Raw genomic sequence first — 19140 nt, 5'->3', positions numbered from 1 at the left:
TCCACGTCAATTATTTAAATAATCTTAAGATCACCTTATTCTTCTCTCTTCTAAGATGGACATATTTCAAGCTTTTACAGTGGGACCTTTTCTTGGGTTAATTTACTCGAGCACTGGGCTCCCTATACTCTTTGCCGTAAGCAAGTTTACATTGTCAAGTTCAGTGTAGACTACAAAGTTTACCATTTCAGCAGAGTCTTTTACTAAGTTTACCATAACTAAGGTTATTTTCACAAAGTTAACTAGGCCAATTGAGTGGTTTGACTAGTTTACCTCGTCAACATGTTAGTTTACCTTAGTTGCTGACAAGACTTGGGTTACAGAATCACCTTAGTGAACTTGATTTACCCTGATTACCGAATTGTCAGTACTAGGTTTAGCAAGAGTACCAGTGTTACATAGTGTACCTTCCTTGCTCTGGTAACTGCTTACCTTAGTTACTGGGCTGTCTCTCGTGCTTCAGGAGAGAGCAGGTTGCGTGGGTTACTACAATATGAACTTCAGGCCTCTTGTAGAGAGAAGTACCGTCGCCTGCCCAAGAAACTCAAGACTTCGCCCGATGCTAAGGCCATGCTTCAGGTGGGTGTACCACGTCTCACTAGACAGATAAGGCAATAAAAAGAAATTACAGTTAATATAATTTACCGCGTTTTTCATCGCACTGGCAATATACTTTCACAATAACCACAATGTAGACAATTTTTATTTAATCGTTATATGCCCCCTTTATCACTTGTGGTGTCAGCAAAATCATTTCCATTATTGTAAAGAATGGGAAGTATATATATATATATATATATATATATATATATATATATATATATATATATATATATATATATATATATATATATATATTTGGACGATTTTTGCAGGGAAAAAATGCAATTGAGTGGCAGATGTATAAAAGAAAGACACAGGAGGTCAAGAGAAAGGTGCAAGAGGTGAAAAAGAGGGCAAACGAGAGTTGGGGTGAGAGAGTATCATTAGATTTTAGGGAGAATAAAAAGATGTTCTGGAAGGAGGTAAATAAAGTGCGTAAGACAAGGGAGCAAATGGGAACTTCAGTGAAGGGCGCAAATGGGGAGATGATAACAAGTAGTGGTGATGTGAGAAGGAGATTGAGTGAGTATTTTGAAGGTTTGTTGAATGTGTTTGATGATAGAGTGGCAGATATAGGGTGTTTTGGTCGAGGTGGTGTGCAAAGTGAGAGGGTGAGGGAAAATGATTTGGTAAACAGAGAAGAGGTAGTAAAAGCTTTGCGGAAGATGAAAGCCGGCAAGGCAGCAGGTTTGGATGGTATTGCAGTGGAATTTATTAAAAAAGGGGGTGACTGTATTATTGACTGGTTGGTAAGGTTATTTAATGTATGTATGACTCATGGTGAGGTGCCTGAGGATTGGCGGAATGCGTGCATAGTGCCATTGTACAAAGGCAAAGGGGATAAGAGTGAGTGCTCAAATTACAGAGGTATAAGTTTGTTGAGTATTCCTGGTAAATTATATGGGAGGGTATTGATTGAGAGGGTGAAGGCATGTACAGAGCATCAGATTGGGGAAGAGCAGTGTGGTTTCAGAAGTGGTAGAGGATGTGTGGATCAGGTGTTTGCTTTGAAGAATGTATGTGCGAAATACTTAGAAAAGCAAATGGATTTGTATGTAGCATTTATGGATCTGGAGAGGGCATATGATAGAGTTGATAGAGATGCTCTGTGGAAGGTATTAAGAATATATGGTGTGGGAGGCAAGTTGTTAGAAGCAGTGAAAAGTTTTTATCGAGGATGTAAGACATGTGTACGTGTAGGAAGAGAGGAAAGTGATTGGTTCTCAGTGAATGTAGGTTTGCGGCAGGGGTGTGTGATGTCTCCATGGTTGTTTAATTTGTTTATGGATGGGGTTGTTAGGGAGGTAAATGCAAGAGTTTTGGAAAGAGGGGCAAGTATGAAGTCTGTTGGGGATGAGAGAGCTTGGGAAGTGAGTCAGTTGTTGTTCGCTGATGATACTGTGCTGGTGGCTGATTCACGTGAGAAACTGCAGAAGCTGGTGACTGAGTTTGGTAAAGTGTGTGAAAGAAGAAAGTTAAGAGTAAATGTGAATAAGAGCAAGGTTATTAGGTACAGTAGGGTTGAGGGTCAAGTCAATTGGGAGGTAAGTTTGAATGGAGAAAAACTGGAGGAAGTAAAGTGTTTTAGATATCTGGGAGTGGATCTGGCAGCGGATGGAACCATGGAAGCGGAAGTGGATCATAGGGTGGGAGAGGGGGCGAAAATTCTGGGAGCCTTGAAGAATGTGTGGAAGTCGAGAACATTATCTCGGAAAGCAAAAATGGGTATGTTTGAAGGAATAGTGGTTCCAACAATGTTGTATGGCTGCGAGGCGTGGGCTATGGATAAAGTTGTGCGCAGGAGGATGGATGTGCTGGAAATGAGATGTTTGAGGACAATGTGTGGTGTGAGGTGGTTTGATCGAGTAAGTAACGTAAGGGTAAGAGAGATGTGTGGAAATAAAAAGAGCGTGGTTGATAGAGCAGAAGAGGGTGTTTTGAAATGGTTTGGGCACATGGAGAGATTGAGTGAGGAAAGATTGACCAAAAGGATATATGTGTCGGAGGTGGAGGGAACGAGGAGAAGTGGGAGACCAAATTGGAGGTGGAAAGATGGAGTGAAAAAGATTTTGTTTGATCGGGGCCTGAACATGCAGGAGGGTGAAAGGAGGGCAAGGAATAGAGTGAATTGGATCGATGTGGTATACCGGGGTTGACGTGCTGTCAGTGGGTTGAATCAGGGCATGTGAAGCGTCTGGGGTAAACCATGGAAAGCTGTGTAGGTATGTATATTTGCGTGTGTGGACGTGTGTATATACATGTGTATGGGGGTGGGTTGGGCCATTTCTTTCGTTTGTTTCCTTGCGCTACCTCGCAAACGCGGGAGACAGCGACAAAGCAAAGGAAAAAAAAAAAAAATATATATATATATATATATATATATATATATATATATATATATTTTTTTTTTTTTTTTTTTTTTCATACTATTTGCCATTTCCCGCGATAGCGAGGTGCGTTAAGAACAGAGAACTGGGCCTTAGAGGGAATATCCTCACCTGACCCCCTTCTCTGTTCCTTCTTTTGGAAAATTAAAAAAAAAAAAACAAGAAAGGGGAGGATTTCCAGCCACCCGCTCCCTCCCCTTTTAGTCGCCTTCTACGACACGCAGGGAATACGTGGGAAGTATTCTTTCTCCCCTATCCCCAGGGATAATATATATATATATATATATATATATATATATATATATATATATATATATATATATATATATATATATATATATTATTTATTTTATTATACTTTGTCGCTGTCTCCCGCGTTTGCGAAGTAGCGCAAGGAAACAGACGAAAGAAATGGCCCAACCCACCCCCCATACACATGTATATACATACGTCCACACACGCAAATATACATACCTACACAGCTTTCCATGGTTTACCCCAGACGCTTCACATGCCTTGATTCAATCCACTGACAGCACGTCAACCTCGGTATACCACATCCATCCAATTCACTCTATTCCTTGCCCTCCTTTCACCCTCCTGCATGTTCAGGCCCCGATCACACAAAATCTTTTTCACTCCATCTTTCCACCTCCAATTTGGTCTCCCTCTTCTCCTCGTTCCCTCCAACTCCGACACATATATCCTCTTGGTCAATCTTTCCTCACTCATTCTCTCCATGTGCCCAAACCACTTCAAAACACCCTCTTCTGCTCTCTCAATCACGCTCTTTTTATTTCCACACATCTCTCTTACCCTTACGCTACTTACTCGATCAAACCACCTCACACCACACATTGTCCTCAAACATCTCATTTCCAGCACATCCATCCTCCTGCGCACAACTCTATCCATAGCCCACGCCTCGCAACCATACATCATTGTTGGAACCACTATTCCTTCAAACATATCCATTTTTGCTTTCCGAGATAATGTTCTCGACTTCCACACATTCTTCAAGGCCCCCAGAATTTTCGCCCCCTCCCCCACCCTATGATCCACTTCCGCTTCCATGGTTCCATCCGCTGCCAGATCCACTCCCAGATATCTAAAACACTTCACTTCCTCCAGTTTTTCTCCATTCAAACTCACCTCCCAATTGACTTGACCCTCAACCCTACTGTACCTAATAACCTTGCTCTTATTCACATTTACTCTCTCTCTCTCTCTCTCTCTCTCTCTCTCTCTATATATATATATATATATATATATATATATATATATATATATATATATATATATATATATATATAGAATGTAAGAAAGTAAATTCTCGATTAATATGGGTAAAACTGAAAGTTGATGGAGAGAGATGGGTGATTATTGGTGCATATGCACCTGGGCATGAGAAGAAAGATCATGAGAGGCAAGTGTTTTGGGAGCAGCTGAATGAGTGTGTTAGTGGTTTTGATGCACGAGACCGGGTTATAGTGATGGGTGATTTGAATGCAAAGGTGAGTAATGTGGCAGTTGAGGGAATAATTGGTATACATGGGGTGTTCAGTGTTGTAAATGGAAATGGTGAAGAGCTTGTAGATTTATGTGCTGAAAAAGGACTGATGATTGGGAATACCTGGTTTAAAAAGCGAGATATACATAAGTATACTTATGTAAGTAGGAGAGATGGCCAGAGAGCGTTATTGGATTACGTGTTAATTGACAGGCGCGCGAAAGAGAGACTTTTGGATGTTAATGTGCTGAGAGGTGCAACTGGAGGGATGTCTGATCATTATCTTGTGGAGGCTAAGGTGAAGATTTGTATGGATTTTCAGAAAAGAAGAGTGAATGTTGGGGTGAGGAGGGTGGTGAGAGTAAGTGAGCTTGGGAAGGAGACTTGTGTGAGGAAGTACCAGGAGAGACTGAGTACAGAATGGAAAGAGGTGAGAACAATGGAAGTAAGGGGAGTGGGGGAGGAATGGGATGTATTTAGGGAATCAGTGATGGATTGCGCAAAAGATGCTTGTGGCATGAGAAGAGTGGGAGGTGGGTTGATTAGAAAGGGTAGTGAGTGGTGGGATGAAGAAGTAAGAGTATTAGTGAAAGAGAAGAGAGAGGCATTTGGACGATTTTTGCAGGAAAAAAATGAAATTGAGTGGGAGATGTATAAAAGAAAGAGACAGGAGGTCAAGAGAAAGGTGCAAGAGGTGAAAAAAAGGGCAAATGAGAGTTGGGGTGAGAGAGTATCATTAAATTTTAGGGAGAATAAAAGGATGTTCTGGAAGGAGGTAAATAAAGTGCGTAAGACAAGGGAGCAAATGGGAACTTCAGTGAAGGGCGCAAATAGGGAGGTGATAACAAGTAGTGGTGATGTGAGAAGGAGATGGAGTGAGTATTTTGAAGGTTTGTTGAATGTGTTTGATGATAGAGTGGCAGATATAGGGTGTTTTGGTCGAGGTGGTGTGCAAAGTGAGAGGGTGAGGGAAAATTATTTGGTAAACAGAGAAGAGGTAGTAAAAGCTTTGCGGAAGATGAAAGCCGGCAAGGCAGCAGGTTTGGATGGTATTGCAGTGGAATTTATTAAAAAAGGGGGTGACTGTATTATTGACTGGTTGATAAGGTTATTTAATGTATGTATGACTCATGGTGAGGTGCCTGAGGATTGGCGGAATGCGTGCATAGTGCCATTGTACAAAGGCAAAGGGGATAAGAGTGAGTGCTCAAATTACAGAGTTATAAGTTTGTTGAGTATTCCTGGTAAATTATATGGGAGGATATTGATTGAGAGGGTGAAGGCATGTACAGAGCATCAGATTGGGGAAGAGCAGTGTGGTTTCAGAAGTGGTAGAGGATGTGTGGATCAGGTGTTTGCTTTGAAGAATGTATGTGAGAAATACTTAGAAAAGCAAATGGATTTGTATGTAGCATTTATGGATCTGGAGAAGGCATATGATAGAGTTGATAGAGATGCTCTGTGGAAGGTATTAAGAATATATGGTGTGGGAGGCAAGTTGTTAGAAGCAGTGAAAAGTTTTTATCGAGGATGTAAGGCATGTGTACGTGTAGGAAGAGAGGAAAGTGATTGGTTCTCAGTGAATGTAGGTTTGCGGCAGGGGTGTGTGATGTCTCCATGGTTGTTTAATTTGTTTATGGATGGGGTTGTTAGGGAGGTGAATGCAAGAGTTTTGGAAAGAGGGGCAAGTATGAAGTCTGTTGGGGATGAGAGAGCTTGGGAAGTGAGTCAGCTGTTGTTCGCTGATGATACAGCGCTGGTGGCTGATTCATGTGAGAAACTGCAGAAGCTGGTGACTGAGTTTGGTAAAGTGTGTGAAAGAAGAAAGTTAAGAGTAAATGTGAATAAGAGCAAGGTTATTAGGTACAGTAGGGTTGAGGGTCAAGTCAATTGGGAGGTGAGTTTGAATGGAGAAAAACTGGAGGAAGTGAAGTGTTTTAGATATCTGGGAGTGGATCTGGCAGTGGATGGAACCATGGAAGCGGAAGTGGATCATAGGGTGGGGAGAGGGGGCGAAAATTCTGGGAGCCTTGAAGAATGTGTGGAAGTCGAGAACATTATCTCGGAAAGCAAAAATGGGTATGTTTGAAGGAATAGTGGTTCCAACAATGTTGTATGGTTGCGAGGCGTGGGCTATGGATAGAGTTGTGCGCAGGAGGATGGATGTGCTAGAAATGAGATGTTTGAGGACAATGTGTGGTGTGAGGTGATTTGATCGAGTAAGTAACGTAAGGGTAAGAGAGATGTGTGGAAATAAAAAGAGCGTGGTTGAGAGAGCAGAAGAGGGTGTTTTGAAATGGTTCGGGCACATGGAGAGAATGAGTGAGGAAAGATTGACCAAGAGAATATATGTGTCGGAGGTGGAGGGAACGAGGAGAAGAGGGAGACCAAATTGGAGGTGGAAAGATGGAGTGAAAAAGATTTTGTGTGATCGGGGCCTGAACATGCAGGAGGGTGAAAGGAGGGCAAGGAATAGAGTGAATTGGAGCGATGTGGTATACAGGGGTTGACGTGCTGTCAGTGGATTGAATCAAGGCATGTGAAGCGTCTGGGGTAAACCATGGAAAGCTGTGTAGGTATGTATATTTGCGTGTGTGGACGTATGTATATACATGTGTATGGGGGTGGGTTGGGCCATTTCTTTCGTCTGTTTCCTTGCGCTACCTCGCAAACGCGGGAGACAACGACAAAAATATATATATATATATATATATATATATATATATATATATATATATATATATATATATATATATATATATATATATATTCCTATGAGTCCACGGGGAAAATGAAACACGAAAAGTTCCCAAGTGCACTTTCGTGTAATAATCACATCATCAGGGGAGTCACGAGAGAAATGCAACAGTCAGTTGGTATACATGGAAGAGACGAAGCTAGGACGCCATTTGGTAAGCGTGATTGTCCAAAACATACAACGAGAGTTCATAAACTTATCATTTTACAAATCTTATCAACAATAAAGTTATCTAATTTGTATAGACCATCAATAATAATAAGATTATAATTCTTTGTGTACTTAATAATAGAAGATTCAATTATATTTCTCTTGGTAATAGAGTTAGAGTAAATAACTGAGATGGCGTTACTCCAGTCAGTACAATGATCATAGTTTTTAACATGATTAAACAAGGCATTTGATTCTTTTCCCGTTCTTATACTATATTCATGTTGCTTAAGTCTAACAGAATGATCCTTACCAGTCTGACCAACATAAAGTTTATCACAGTTTCCACGAGGCACTTTATAGATGCATCCAAGAGAATTTTCGTGTTTTATTTTCCCCGTGGACTTATAGGAATATCTTGATCACGCGCAAAGTTGTGATCCTTTCCAATACAATATATATATATATATATATATATATATATATATATATATATATATATATATATATATATATATATATTATATTTTATTTATTTATTTTGCTTTGTCGCTGTCTGCCCGCGTTAGCGAGGTAGCGCAAGGAAACAGACGAAAGAATGGCCCAACCCACCCACATACACATGTATATAAATACATGTCCACACACGCAAATGTACATACCTATACATCTCAACATATACATATAGATACACACACAGACATATACATATATACACATGTACATAATTCATAGTCTACCTTTATTCATTCCCATCGCCACCTCGCCACTCTTGCAATAACAACCCCCTTCCCCTCATGTATGCGAGGTAGCGCTAGGAAAAGACAACAAAGGCCACATTCGTTCACACTCAGTCTCTAGCTGTCATGTAATAATGCACCGAAACCACAGCTCCCTTTCCACATCCAGGCCCCACGGAACTTTCCATGGTTTACCCCAGACGCTTCACATGCTCTGGTTTAATCCACTGACAACACGTCGACCCCGATATACCACATCGTTCCAGTTCACTCTATTCCTTGCACGCCTTTCACCCTCCTGCATGTTTAGGCCCCGATCACTTATATTTATATTTATTTAATTTATTTTGCTTTGTCGCTGTCTCCCGCATTAGCGAGGTAGCGCAAGGAAACAGATGAAAGAATGGCCCAACCCGCCCTCATACACATGTATATACATACACGTCCACACATGCAAATATACATACCTATACATCTCAACGTATACATATATATATATATGCACACACAGACATATACATATATACACATGTACATAATTCATACTGGCTGCCTTTATTCATTCCCATCGCCACCCCGCCACACATGAAATAACAACCCCCTCCCCCTCATGTGTGCGAGGTAGCGCTAGGAAAAGACAACAAAGGCCACATCCGTTCACACTCAGTCTCTAGCTGGCATGTAATAATGCACCGAAACCACAGTTCCCTTTCCACATCCACGCCCCACAGAACTTTCCATGGTTTACCCCAGACGCTTCACATGCCCTGGTTTAATCCATTGACAGCACGTCGACCCCAGTATACCACATCATTCCAATTCACTCTATTCCTTGCGCGCCTTTCACCCTCCTGCATGTTCAGGCCCCGATCACTCAAAATCTTTTTTACTCCATCTTTCCACCTCCAATTTGGTCTCCCACTTCTCATTCCCTCCACCTCTGACACATATATCCTCTTGGTCAATCTTTCCTCACTCATTCTCTCCGTGTGACCAAACCATTTCAAAACACCCTCCTGCTCTCTCAACCACACTCTTTTTATTACCACACATCTCTCTTACCCTATTATTACTTACTCGATCAAACCACCTCACACCACATATTGTCTGTCCTCAAACATCTCATTTCTAGCACATCCACCCTCCTACGCACAACTCTATCTATAGCCCACGCCTCGCAACCGTATAACATTATTGGAACCACTATTACTTCTAACATACCCATTTTTGCTTTCCGAGATAATGTTCTCGACTTCTACACATTCTTCAATGCTCCCAGAACTTTCGCCCCCTCCCCCACCCTATGATTCACTTCCGCTTCCATGGTTCCATCCGCTGCCAAATCCACTCCCAGATATCTAAAACACTTAACTTCCTCCAGTTTTTCTCCATTCAAACTTACCCTACTGTACCTAATAACCTTGCTCTTATTCACATTTAGTCTCAGCTTTCTTCATTCACACACTTTACCAAACTCAGTCACCAGCTTCTGCAGTTTCTCACATGAATCAGCCACCAGCGCTGTATCATCAGCGAACAACAACTGACTCACTTCCCAAGCTCTCTCATCCGCAACTGACTGCATACTTACCCCTCTTTCCAAAACTCTTGCATTCACCTCCTTAGCAACCCCATCCATAAACAAATTAAACAACCACGGAGACATCATATACCCCTGCCGCAAACCTACATTCACTGAGAACCAATCACTTTCCTCTCTTCCCACACATACACATGCCTTACATCCTCGATAAAAAGTTTTCTCTGCTAACAACTTGCCTCCCACACCATATATTCTTAACACCCTCCACAGAACATTTCTATCAACTTTATCATATGCCTTCTCCAGATCCATAAATGCTACATACAAATCCATTTGCTTTTTTAAGTATTTCTCACATACATTCTTCAAAGCAAACACCTGATCCACACATCCTCTACCTATTCTGAAACCACACTGCTCTTCCCCAGTCTGATGCTCTGTACATGCATTCACCCTCTCAATCAATACCCTCCCATATAATTTCCCAGGAATACTCAACAAACTTATACCTCTTTAATTTAAGCACTCACTTTTATCCCCTTTGCCTTTGTACAATGGCACTATGCAAGCATTCTGCCAATCCTCAGGCACCTCACTATGAGTCATTCATACATTAAATAACCATACCAACCAGTCAACAACACAGTCACCCTCTCGTTTAATAAATTACACTGCAATACCATCCAAACCCGCTGCCTTGCCGGCTTTCATCTTCCACAAAGCTTTTACTACCTCTTCTCTATTTACCAAATCATTCTCCCTAAACCTCTCACTTTGCACACCACCTCGACCAAAACACCCTATATCTGCCACTCTATCATGAAACACATTCAACAAACCTTCAAAATACTCACTCCATCTCCTTCTCACATCACCACTACCTGTTATCACCTCCCCATTAGTCCCCTTCACTGAAGTTCCCATTGATTCCCTTGTCTTATGCATATTATTTACCTCCTTCCAAATCATCTTTTTATTTTCCCTAAAATATAATGAAACTCTGTCATCCCAACTCTCATTTGCCCTCTTTTTCACCTCTTGCACCTTTCTCTTAACCTCCTGCCTCTTTCTTTTATACATTATTTCCCTGCAAAAATCATCCAAATGCCTCTCTCTTCTCTTTCACTAATAATCTTACTTTTTCATCCCACCACTCACTACCCTTTCTAATCTGCCCACCTCCCTTGTTTCTCATGCCACAAGCATCTTTTGCGCAAGCCATCACTGATTCCCTAAATACATCCCATTACTCCCCCACTCCCCTTATGTCCTTTGTTCTCACCTTTTTCCATTCTGTACTCAGTCTCTCCTGGTACTTCCTCACACAAGTCTCCTTCCCAAGCTCACTTACTCTCACTACTCTCTTCACCCCAACATTCTCTCTTCTTTTCTGAAAACCTCTACAAATCTTCACCTTCGCCTCCACAAGATAATGATCAGACATACCTCCAGTTGCACCTCTCAGCACATTAACATCCAAAAGTCTCTCTTTCGCGTGCCTATCAATTAACATGTAATCCAATAATGCTCTCTGGCCATCTCTCCAACTTACATATGTATACTTATGTATATCTCTCTTTTTAAACCAGGTATTCCCAATCACCAGTCCTTTTTCAGCACATAAATCTACAAACTCTTCACCACTTCCATTTACAACACTGAACACCTCATGTACACCAATTATTCCCTCAACTTCCACATTACTCACCTTTGCATTCAAATCACCCATCACTATAACCCGGTCGTGTGCATCAAATCTACTAACATACTCTCTCAGCTGCTCCCAAAACACTTGCCTCTCATGATCTTTCTTCTCATGCCCAGGTGCATATGCACCAATAATCACCCATCTTTCACCATCCACTTTCAGTTTTACCCATATCAATCTAGAGTTTACTTTCTTACACTCTATCACATACTCCCACCACTCCTGTTTCAGGAGTAGTGCTACTCCTTCCCTTGCTCTTGTCCTCTCACTAACCCCTGACTTTACTCCCAAGACATTCCCATACCACTCTTCCCCTTTACCCTTGAGCCTCGTTTCACTCAGAGCCAAAACATCCAGGCTCCTTTCCTCAAACATACTACCTTTATTTATTATATTTTATTATACTTTGTCGCTGTCTCCCGCGTTTGCGAGGTAGCGCAAGGAAACAGACGAAAGAAATGGCCCAACCCCCCCCCATACACATGTATATACATACGTCCACACACGCAAATATACATACCTACACAGCTTTCCATGGTTTACCCCAGACGCCTCACATGCCCTGATTCAATCCACTGACAGCACGTCAATCCCGGTATACCACATCGCTCCAATCCACTCTATTCCTTGCCCTCCTTTCACCCTCCTGCATGTTCAGGCCCCGATCACACAAAATCTTTTTCACTCCATCTTTCCACCTCCAATTTGGTCTCCCTCTTCTCCTTGTTCCCTCCACCTCCGACACATATCTCTCCTTTTTCTCATCTTGGTTACATCCACACACATTTAGACACCCCAATCTGAGCCTTCGAGGAGGATGAGCACTCCCCGCGTGACTCCTTCTTGTTTCCCCTTTTAGAAAGTTAAAATACAAGGAGGGGAGGGTTTCCAGCCCCCCCGCTCCCATCCCCTTTAGTTGCCTCCTTCTACAACATGTGAGGAATGTGTGGGAAGTATTCTCTCTCCCCTATCCCCAGGGATAATATATATATATATATATATATATATATATATATATATATATATATATATATATATATATATATATATATATATATATATATAATAACCACTGAACTAACGATAGGCCGCCAGCAACCAAGTGACGAGGTTTCGCTGCAAGACCAATGTAATCTGGTAATAACTGTTTGAATTTATTGAATATAATGATATCAAGTCCATGTAAACTATGTTATCATTATATACCCTGGGATCGAGTATGCCAGGATAAGAAAGGAGGAACATAGAAACTGAAATAAAAAGAATATTGTGGACCAGGCAGGAGAAAAATCCAAACTTTTCCATTGATCTATTTGAGAGTCGTCAGTTAATGATCAACTACTCACGGCTATGGGACGCTGAGGGAACACTTGTTGAGGTTGATATAAGGATATGTGAGGAACTGAATAAAAAGTTCAAAAGTGATTGCTCAGTGAAAAACAACATAATCGTAATGTCAGTAAAATGGAATAGGGGAGGGAGGGGGGGGGTTGGAAGTAAGATACAAAGACATTAACAAAACTAATTGGGTTTGATCCATACTAGACTGAAGGTTTGGATGAAATTTCACCATAAATTATAAAGATGTGTGCAGATACGCTTGATATACTGACCAAGATGTTACTGGAGACAGTCACGGTGCCAAATAAGTGGAAAATGGGCAAATGACATTTCTTTTCGTAAGAAAGCAGATGAGGAGCAGGCAGTGAACTACAAATTGGTCTCTGATGTGTGGTTGATGGGGCTCTGAAATGATTATTAGCATATGAATGACATTCTACACAGGAGAAATTACCTTAATGAAAACGGCATGATTTTAGGGAAAGGAGGGCATATATAACGAACCTTTTAGAATTCTTTGAGAGTGAGCTCTGTCTCAAACAAAAGAGGAATACTAGGTGCTTTGTAAAAAGACTGCCATAAAGCATTTGACATTGTATTATGGACGACTAGGCATTAATAAGGGAGGAAACTCCTTTAATGGATGAAAGTTTATCTATGCAGAATTAATGGATTAAAGTCTATCTAAGTGGAAGGGAACAAATGACATGTCTGAGGAGCCATCTCCAAATGGGCTGAGATGACCAGCAGAGTGCCACACAGTTAATGCTATCCTTTCTGCTAATTAAATCCCTTCTCTTCCCCTCAAATGAAGATGTTAATATGAAACAACGAAAGTCTTTGCAGGAGATATTTCTTCTTGACATGGTTTTACAAATTTATCCATGTATGTGTACCTCTATCCGTCTGTCCTCTGACCGGCAGGAATGTGTGTCAGCATTGAAGGAGGCAAGCACAATCCTTCTTCGTGAGTCAACATTGCAGGAGGAATATCAGCTGGGACTCCAGGCTGAGATGGAACTTGGAGATGTCACTTCGCTCCTAAAAAGGCTCCATTGAAACATGTAGGCAAGCAGCCCTCTGAAAAATGGAAGTGTAAGAAGGCAAAATGTTAGGGATGTATGACAGAGATGCAATGTAGATGCAGGATGGGTGAAGAAGGAAATAGGTGGGAACTGTGAGGGTATATGTCAGGGAAAATGTATGAAGTGCTGCTGGATGTGCCTGGAGGATATGTAAGGAAGTGCTGCTGGAAGTATGTGGGGGAAGCAAGAAAAGATGCATGGAAGTACTATTGGATGTGTGAGGGGACTTGTTGGGGGAAGTTTAAAGGGCATGATGGTGGAAGGATGTTGAGATGTAAAAAGAAAAATATAGAAATGGGAAAGGTTTGTGCTGGATGAAAAGAAATTAATGGGACTGAGAGAAACAGTAAGATAGAGGTGAATTTGCAAGATGAAGCATGGGATACAAGTCAGAGCATGCCCTCAAGCAGACAAGAGGACAGACATACACAGGCATATGCCATACTTTTACATTCACACTCAAACCTGTGTGTGTGTGTTTATACATCTATTTAAGTACAGACATAAAACACATACATAAAGTTAAGAGACAGGGCAACATGATTGTAACATTCAACCCATAGGACACAAACAGTAATCATGATTAATGATCACATGCAAGTAGATTGACTGTTTTGATAGTGTAACTCTGGACTGTTTCATCAACTTCAGAGGAAGTTGATGAAAGCCACACAAGAAATAATTGTTGTAAGAGAGAGTTCCTTGGAAATGGATTGAAAGGCACATACGTGAGAGGGAGCAAAGTACATTGGGAAGAGGGTTTTTCAAAATGGATGATACAAAGCATTTTAAAAGTATACTTTATTAATATTTAATTACCCCAGGACCAGTTTCTTTGAGCGAGTCCTAATGTAACTCATGACCTTTCTAAGGGTCCATGCAGTTCAAGGTTGCACTACTTCCAGTAACAGGGGCATGTATCCCCCTTTGGATTAAGAAGGTTTTTGACAAGACTATGCTCCCAATGATACATCCTACTCACAGGGGACTTTTTACTTGCAGTGTAACCTCGACCAGGCCGAGTCTAGTGACACCTATTAAAAGGATATGAAAAATTAAGGTAATGTTACGTCTCACAAGAGGACTTGGTCTGGCTGAAGGGGTCAATTAAATTACAAAAGAAATTTGATGAAAACGAATGTAATAAGAAAAGGCAAAACCCCAGATTGTTATGTGTGGAAAAGAACGTACATGAATCATTCTTTGAAGATGAATTAATGGTTAACTTGGAGCCTAACTTTTAAAAATTCACTAACTTAAGTGTTTCTATAAGGTACAATATATATTATAAGAATGAGAGTTTCAGAATTGATAAGAATACTTTCTGTATTTCAGCACTCGATACAGAGTGGGAACCAATGGCTGTAGACCCCCTTTTTCATCAGCTACAGTACATGTTCATCTTTGGTTAGGTTTCCTGGCATGATAAAACATGTCCAGCAAAATGTAAAGTAATTCACAAAATTTAGGTCTTTGTCTTACCCCTACTTAAATATGAACACTGAAGATGGAAGATCCTGCATCACCATCACTGACTGATGATTGATTGAAGCTTGTTTTATTAAATGTTTCATGATCACAAAATAAGTCATCCTGCTATTCCAGGAAACTGAAAATCTTGTCATTTTGAAAGTTTGGGAACAAGTTCAAGCTGTGTCAGGACATCAACAGGCTAGGTCATATGCTCTATTGGTTGTGTTATGTTTATACAGGACATCCTCTCTGTCCAAGCAAGGGGCTGGTTACTCAATCAGGCTTCATGTATGCTCCCATTAGACATTTATCTAATAAGAGGCATTCCCATCCCTTATACCAAAATGAAACCTGCCTTTAAACCATCCCTAATTCATTTTAGTTTGTCCTTCTGAAACATGCCTGACTCAAAAATGCTTACCAATTAGCATCTACAATATATTGCATAATACTGGATTTTGTGCTTGTATGCTTCTGCAATTCACAAGTCATTTGAATGAGTTATAAAATTTGTCACTAGAAACCAAATGCTTTAGTGTCCACATGTCAGGATTATATGCAACATTATACCATCCTCTAAAACCATGCCATATACATATTGCTGAGCATTCATGTCTTACAGAATTAATATTTAGGATTAACTGTAGGTTATTCCATTTGCACAAAGCTCATGGATCTAAGTTTGCTCGCAAGGCATTGGCACTTCTACCATACGACTGGGTGCCTAAACCAACCCAAACTGAAAATTTAACTAGAAAAAGCCCTTTGCTGGAGGGGGGCAATATCAATCACAGAAGTCTTTTTTTTTTCATGCACTTCATGGTTTGATCAACCTTGTCAAGAATTTCTGGGGCTGCCAATGTCCACATAGGCAAATAAAACCATTATAAAAATACTGTGGATAGTTTATTCCTGTACTACTGGCACACACAGTCTTGCTGAACTCTTCCTTCAAAGTCATAAGCACTACCTAACTGTAAGTTACCCTGTATGATGCTAAGACAAAGTAAACAGACTGCCATCACAGAAGGAACCCACTAAATAAGGCTGTCATAATTGCTATAGATAGTATATTTCAAATACTGATCACATTATGACTCAACTTTCCAGAAAGGAATAATAATGTTTCACAACACATGTTTACGTATTAGATATTTTTTCAGCATATGAATTCATCTATATTTGCCTCATATGAAAGATTCTACATATTACATGTACTGAATATAAACAACATAATGTACTGTTTAGGTCAAAAGACACTACATAATAGTGGAACAGTGACACAGGATATATATCTGAGATTGGACAAGAACTTTGTATTACTTAATAAAATGTAGTGACTAAAACAGTCTTACTCTGGAAGATGTTTCCATACAGAACTTTCAAATGAATGATAAATCAAAAGTGGTTCTGTATAACTGTATTTATATTTATTATAGAAAGTCGTTTTATTAGAAAATAAAGTATTACAATACAATCCAGTGCATAAAAACCCCAAATATAAATTTTGGGCTGATCCAGACCTATCATGATTCCAGGGTTAATGCAATGGTAGATCTGGACTCACTCCCATCACAGCCAAAATGTAAATATTCACAAGAATAACAGTACAGTGAAAGGAAGGCAAATTTCCCCGTGTTCCGCCTTCATCAGCATACAAACAATTAAAACCATCGATATGGTAAGAGTGTACTAGATCTTTACAACTTGTATGCGATATTTCATTCCTTTAACAGGTGATGTGGTTCACATACTCATTTACTCTTTTCTCATGAACAGCTACTTAGACTGCATTACATATGCAGTCATGGATATGCCCATCTGATCTGTATCTGCCAAGAAATATGCAGTATTTATCCATATAACCACATCTGTTTAATGTTTTGCATAGCATATTATTCTTAGCTTTGATCTTGAAAAAATATTAAACTAGAGAGCTTCATAATTATGAAATACAATAAACATATTCAGATCATTAAACACAGCACCATTTCATCTTAAATAATGAGTAACACAAAAACAAATTGTGCAAAACATTATTCACAACTTTGATGAATATATTGTCAACCAAATGAAGTTAGACAATGTATACAAGTGCACATTCAGACTTGTATACACAAATAGAATACACACATACACCCTCATGTATGGAAGAAGCTTATACACTCACCTAATTTTTCCTATCATACTCATTTGCTTTTATCAGATAATCAAATATTATTGTTACTGATACACTGAAACAACAGATTATTTGCAATGCTCCATTTGCTTTATTGAATATATGGTGGAAAGATGGAGTGAAAAAGATTTTGTGTGATCGGGGCCTGAACATGCAGGAGGGTGAAAGGAGGGCAAGGAATAGAGTGAATTGGAGCGATGTGGTATACCAGGGGTTGACGTGCTGTCAGTGGATTGAATCAAGGCATGTGAAGCATCTGGGGTAAACCATGGAAAGCTGTGTAGGTATGTATATTTGCGTGTGTGGACGTATGTATATACATGTGTATGGGGGGGATTGGGCCATTTCTTTCGTCTGTTTCCTTGCGCTACCTCGCAAACGCGGGAGACAGCGACAAAGTAAAAAAAAAAAAAAATATATATATATATATATATATATATATATATATATATATATATATATATATATATATATATATATATGAATGTAGGTTTGCGGCAGGGGTGTGTGATGTCTCCATGGTTGTTTAATTTGTTTATGGATGGGGTTGTTAGGGAGGTAAATGCAAGAGTTTTGGAAAGAGGGGCAAGTATGAAGGCTGTTGGGGATGAGAGAGCTTGGGAAGTGAGTCAGTTGTTGTTCGCTGATGATACAGCGCTGGTGGCTGATTCATGTGAGAAACTGCAGAAGCTGGTGACAGAGTTTGGTAAAGTGTGTGGAAGAAGAAAGTTAAGAGTAAATGCGAATAAGAGCAAGGTTATTAGGTACAGTAGGGTTGAGGGTCAAGTCAATTGGGAGGTGAGTTTGAATGGAGAAAAACTGGAGGAAGTGAAGTGTTTTAGATATCTGGGAGTGGATCTGGCAGCGGATGGAACCATGGAAGCGGAAGTGGATCATAGGGTGGGGGAGGGGGCGAAAATTCTGGGGGCCTTGAAGAATGTGTGGAAGTCGAGAACATTATCTCGGAAAGCAAAAATGGGTATGTTTGAAGGAATAGTGGTTCCAACAATGTTGTATGGTTGTGAGGCGTGGGCTATGGATAGAGTTGTGCGCAGGAGGATGGATGTGCTGGAAATGAGATGTTTGAGGACAATGTGTGGTGTGAGGTGGTTTGATCGAGTGAGTAACATAAGGGTAAGAGAGATGTGTGGAAATAAAAAGAGCGTGGTTGAGAGGGCAGAAGAGGGTGTTTTGAAGTGGTTTGGGCACATGGAGAGAATGAGTGAGGAAAGATTGACCAAGAGGATATATGTGTCGGAGGTGGAGGGAACGAGGAGAAGAGGGAGACCAAATTGGAGGTGGAAAGATGGAGTGAAAAAGATTTTGTGTGATCGGGGCCTGAACATGCAGGAGGGTGAAAGGAGGGCAAGGAATAGAGTGAATTGGAGCGATGTGGTATACCGGGGTTGACGTGCTGTCAGTGGATTGAATCAAGGCATGTGAAGCGTCTGGGGTAAACCATGGAAAGCTGTGTAGGTATGTATATTTGCGTGTGTGGACGTATGTATATACATGTGTATGGGGGGGGGTTGGGCCATTTCTTTCGTCTGTTTCCTTGCGCTACCTCGCAAACGCGGGAGACAGCGACAAAGTATAATAAATATAAATAATATATATATATATATATATATATATATATATATATATATATATATATATATAT

At 40.3% G+C, this 19140-nt stretch overlaps 1 pseudogene; it reads left to right on the top strand.

Moving 5' to 3' along the window:
- Positions 1 to 16190, top strand: part of LOC139748630 (SET domain-containing protein SmydA-8-like) — a 28212-nt pseudogene extending 12022 nt beyond the window's left edge.
- The last annotated feature ends 2950 nt before the right edge of the window (positions 16191 to 19140 follow it).

The sequence above is a fragment of the Panulirus ornatus genome, chromosome 5, assembly GCF_036320965.1.
Source record: "Panulirus ornatus isolate Po-2019 chromosome 5, ASM3632096v1, whole genome shotgun sequence".
NCBI classification, from domain to species: Eukaryota; Metazoa; Arthropoda; class Malacostraca; order Decapoda; family Palinuridae; genus Panulirus; species Panulirus ornatus.
Note: the sequence above shows the minus strand (reverse complement) of the source record. Positions and strands in the feature narration are given on the sequence as shown.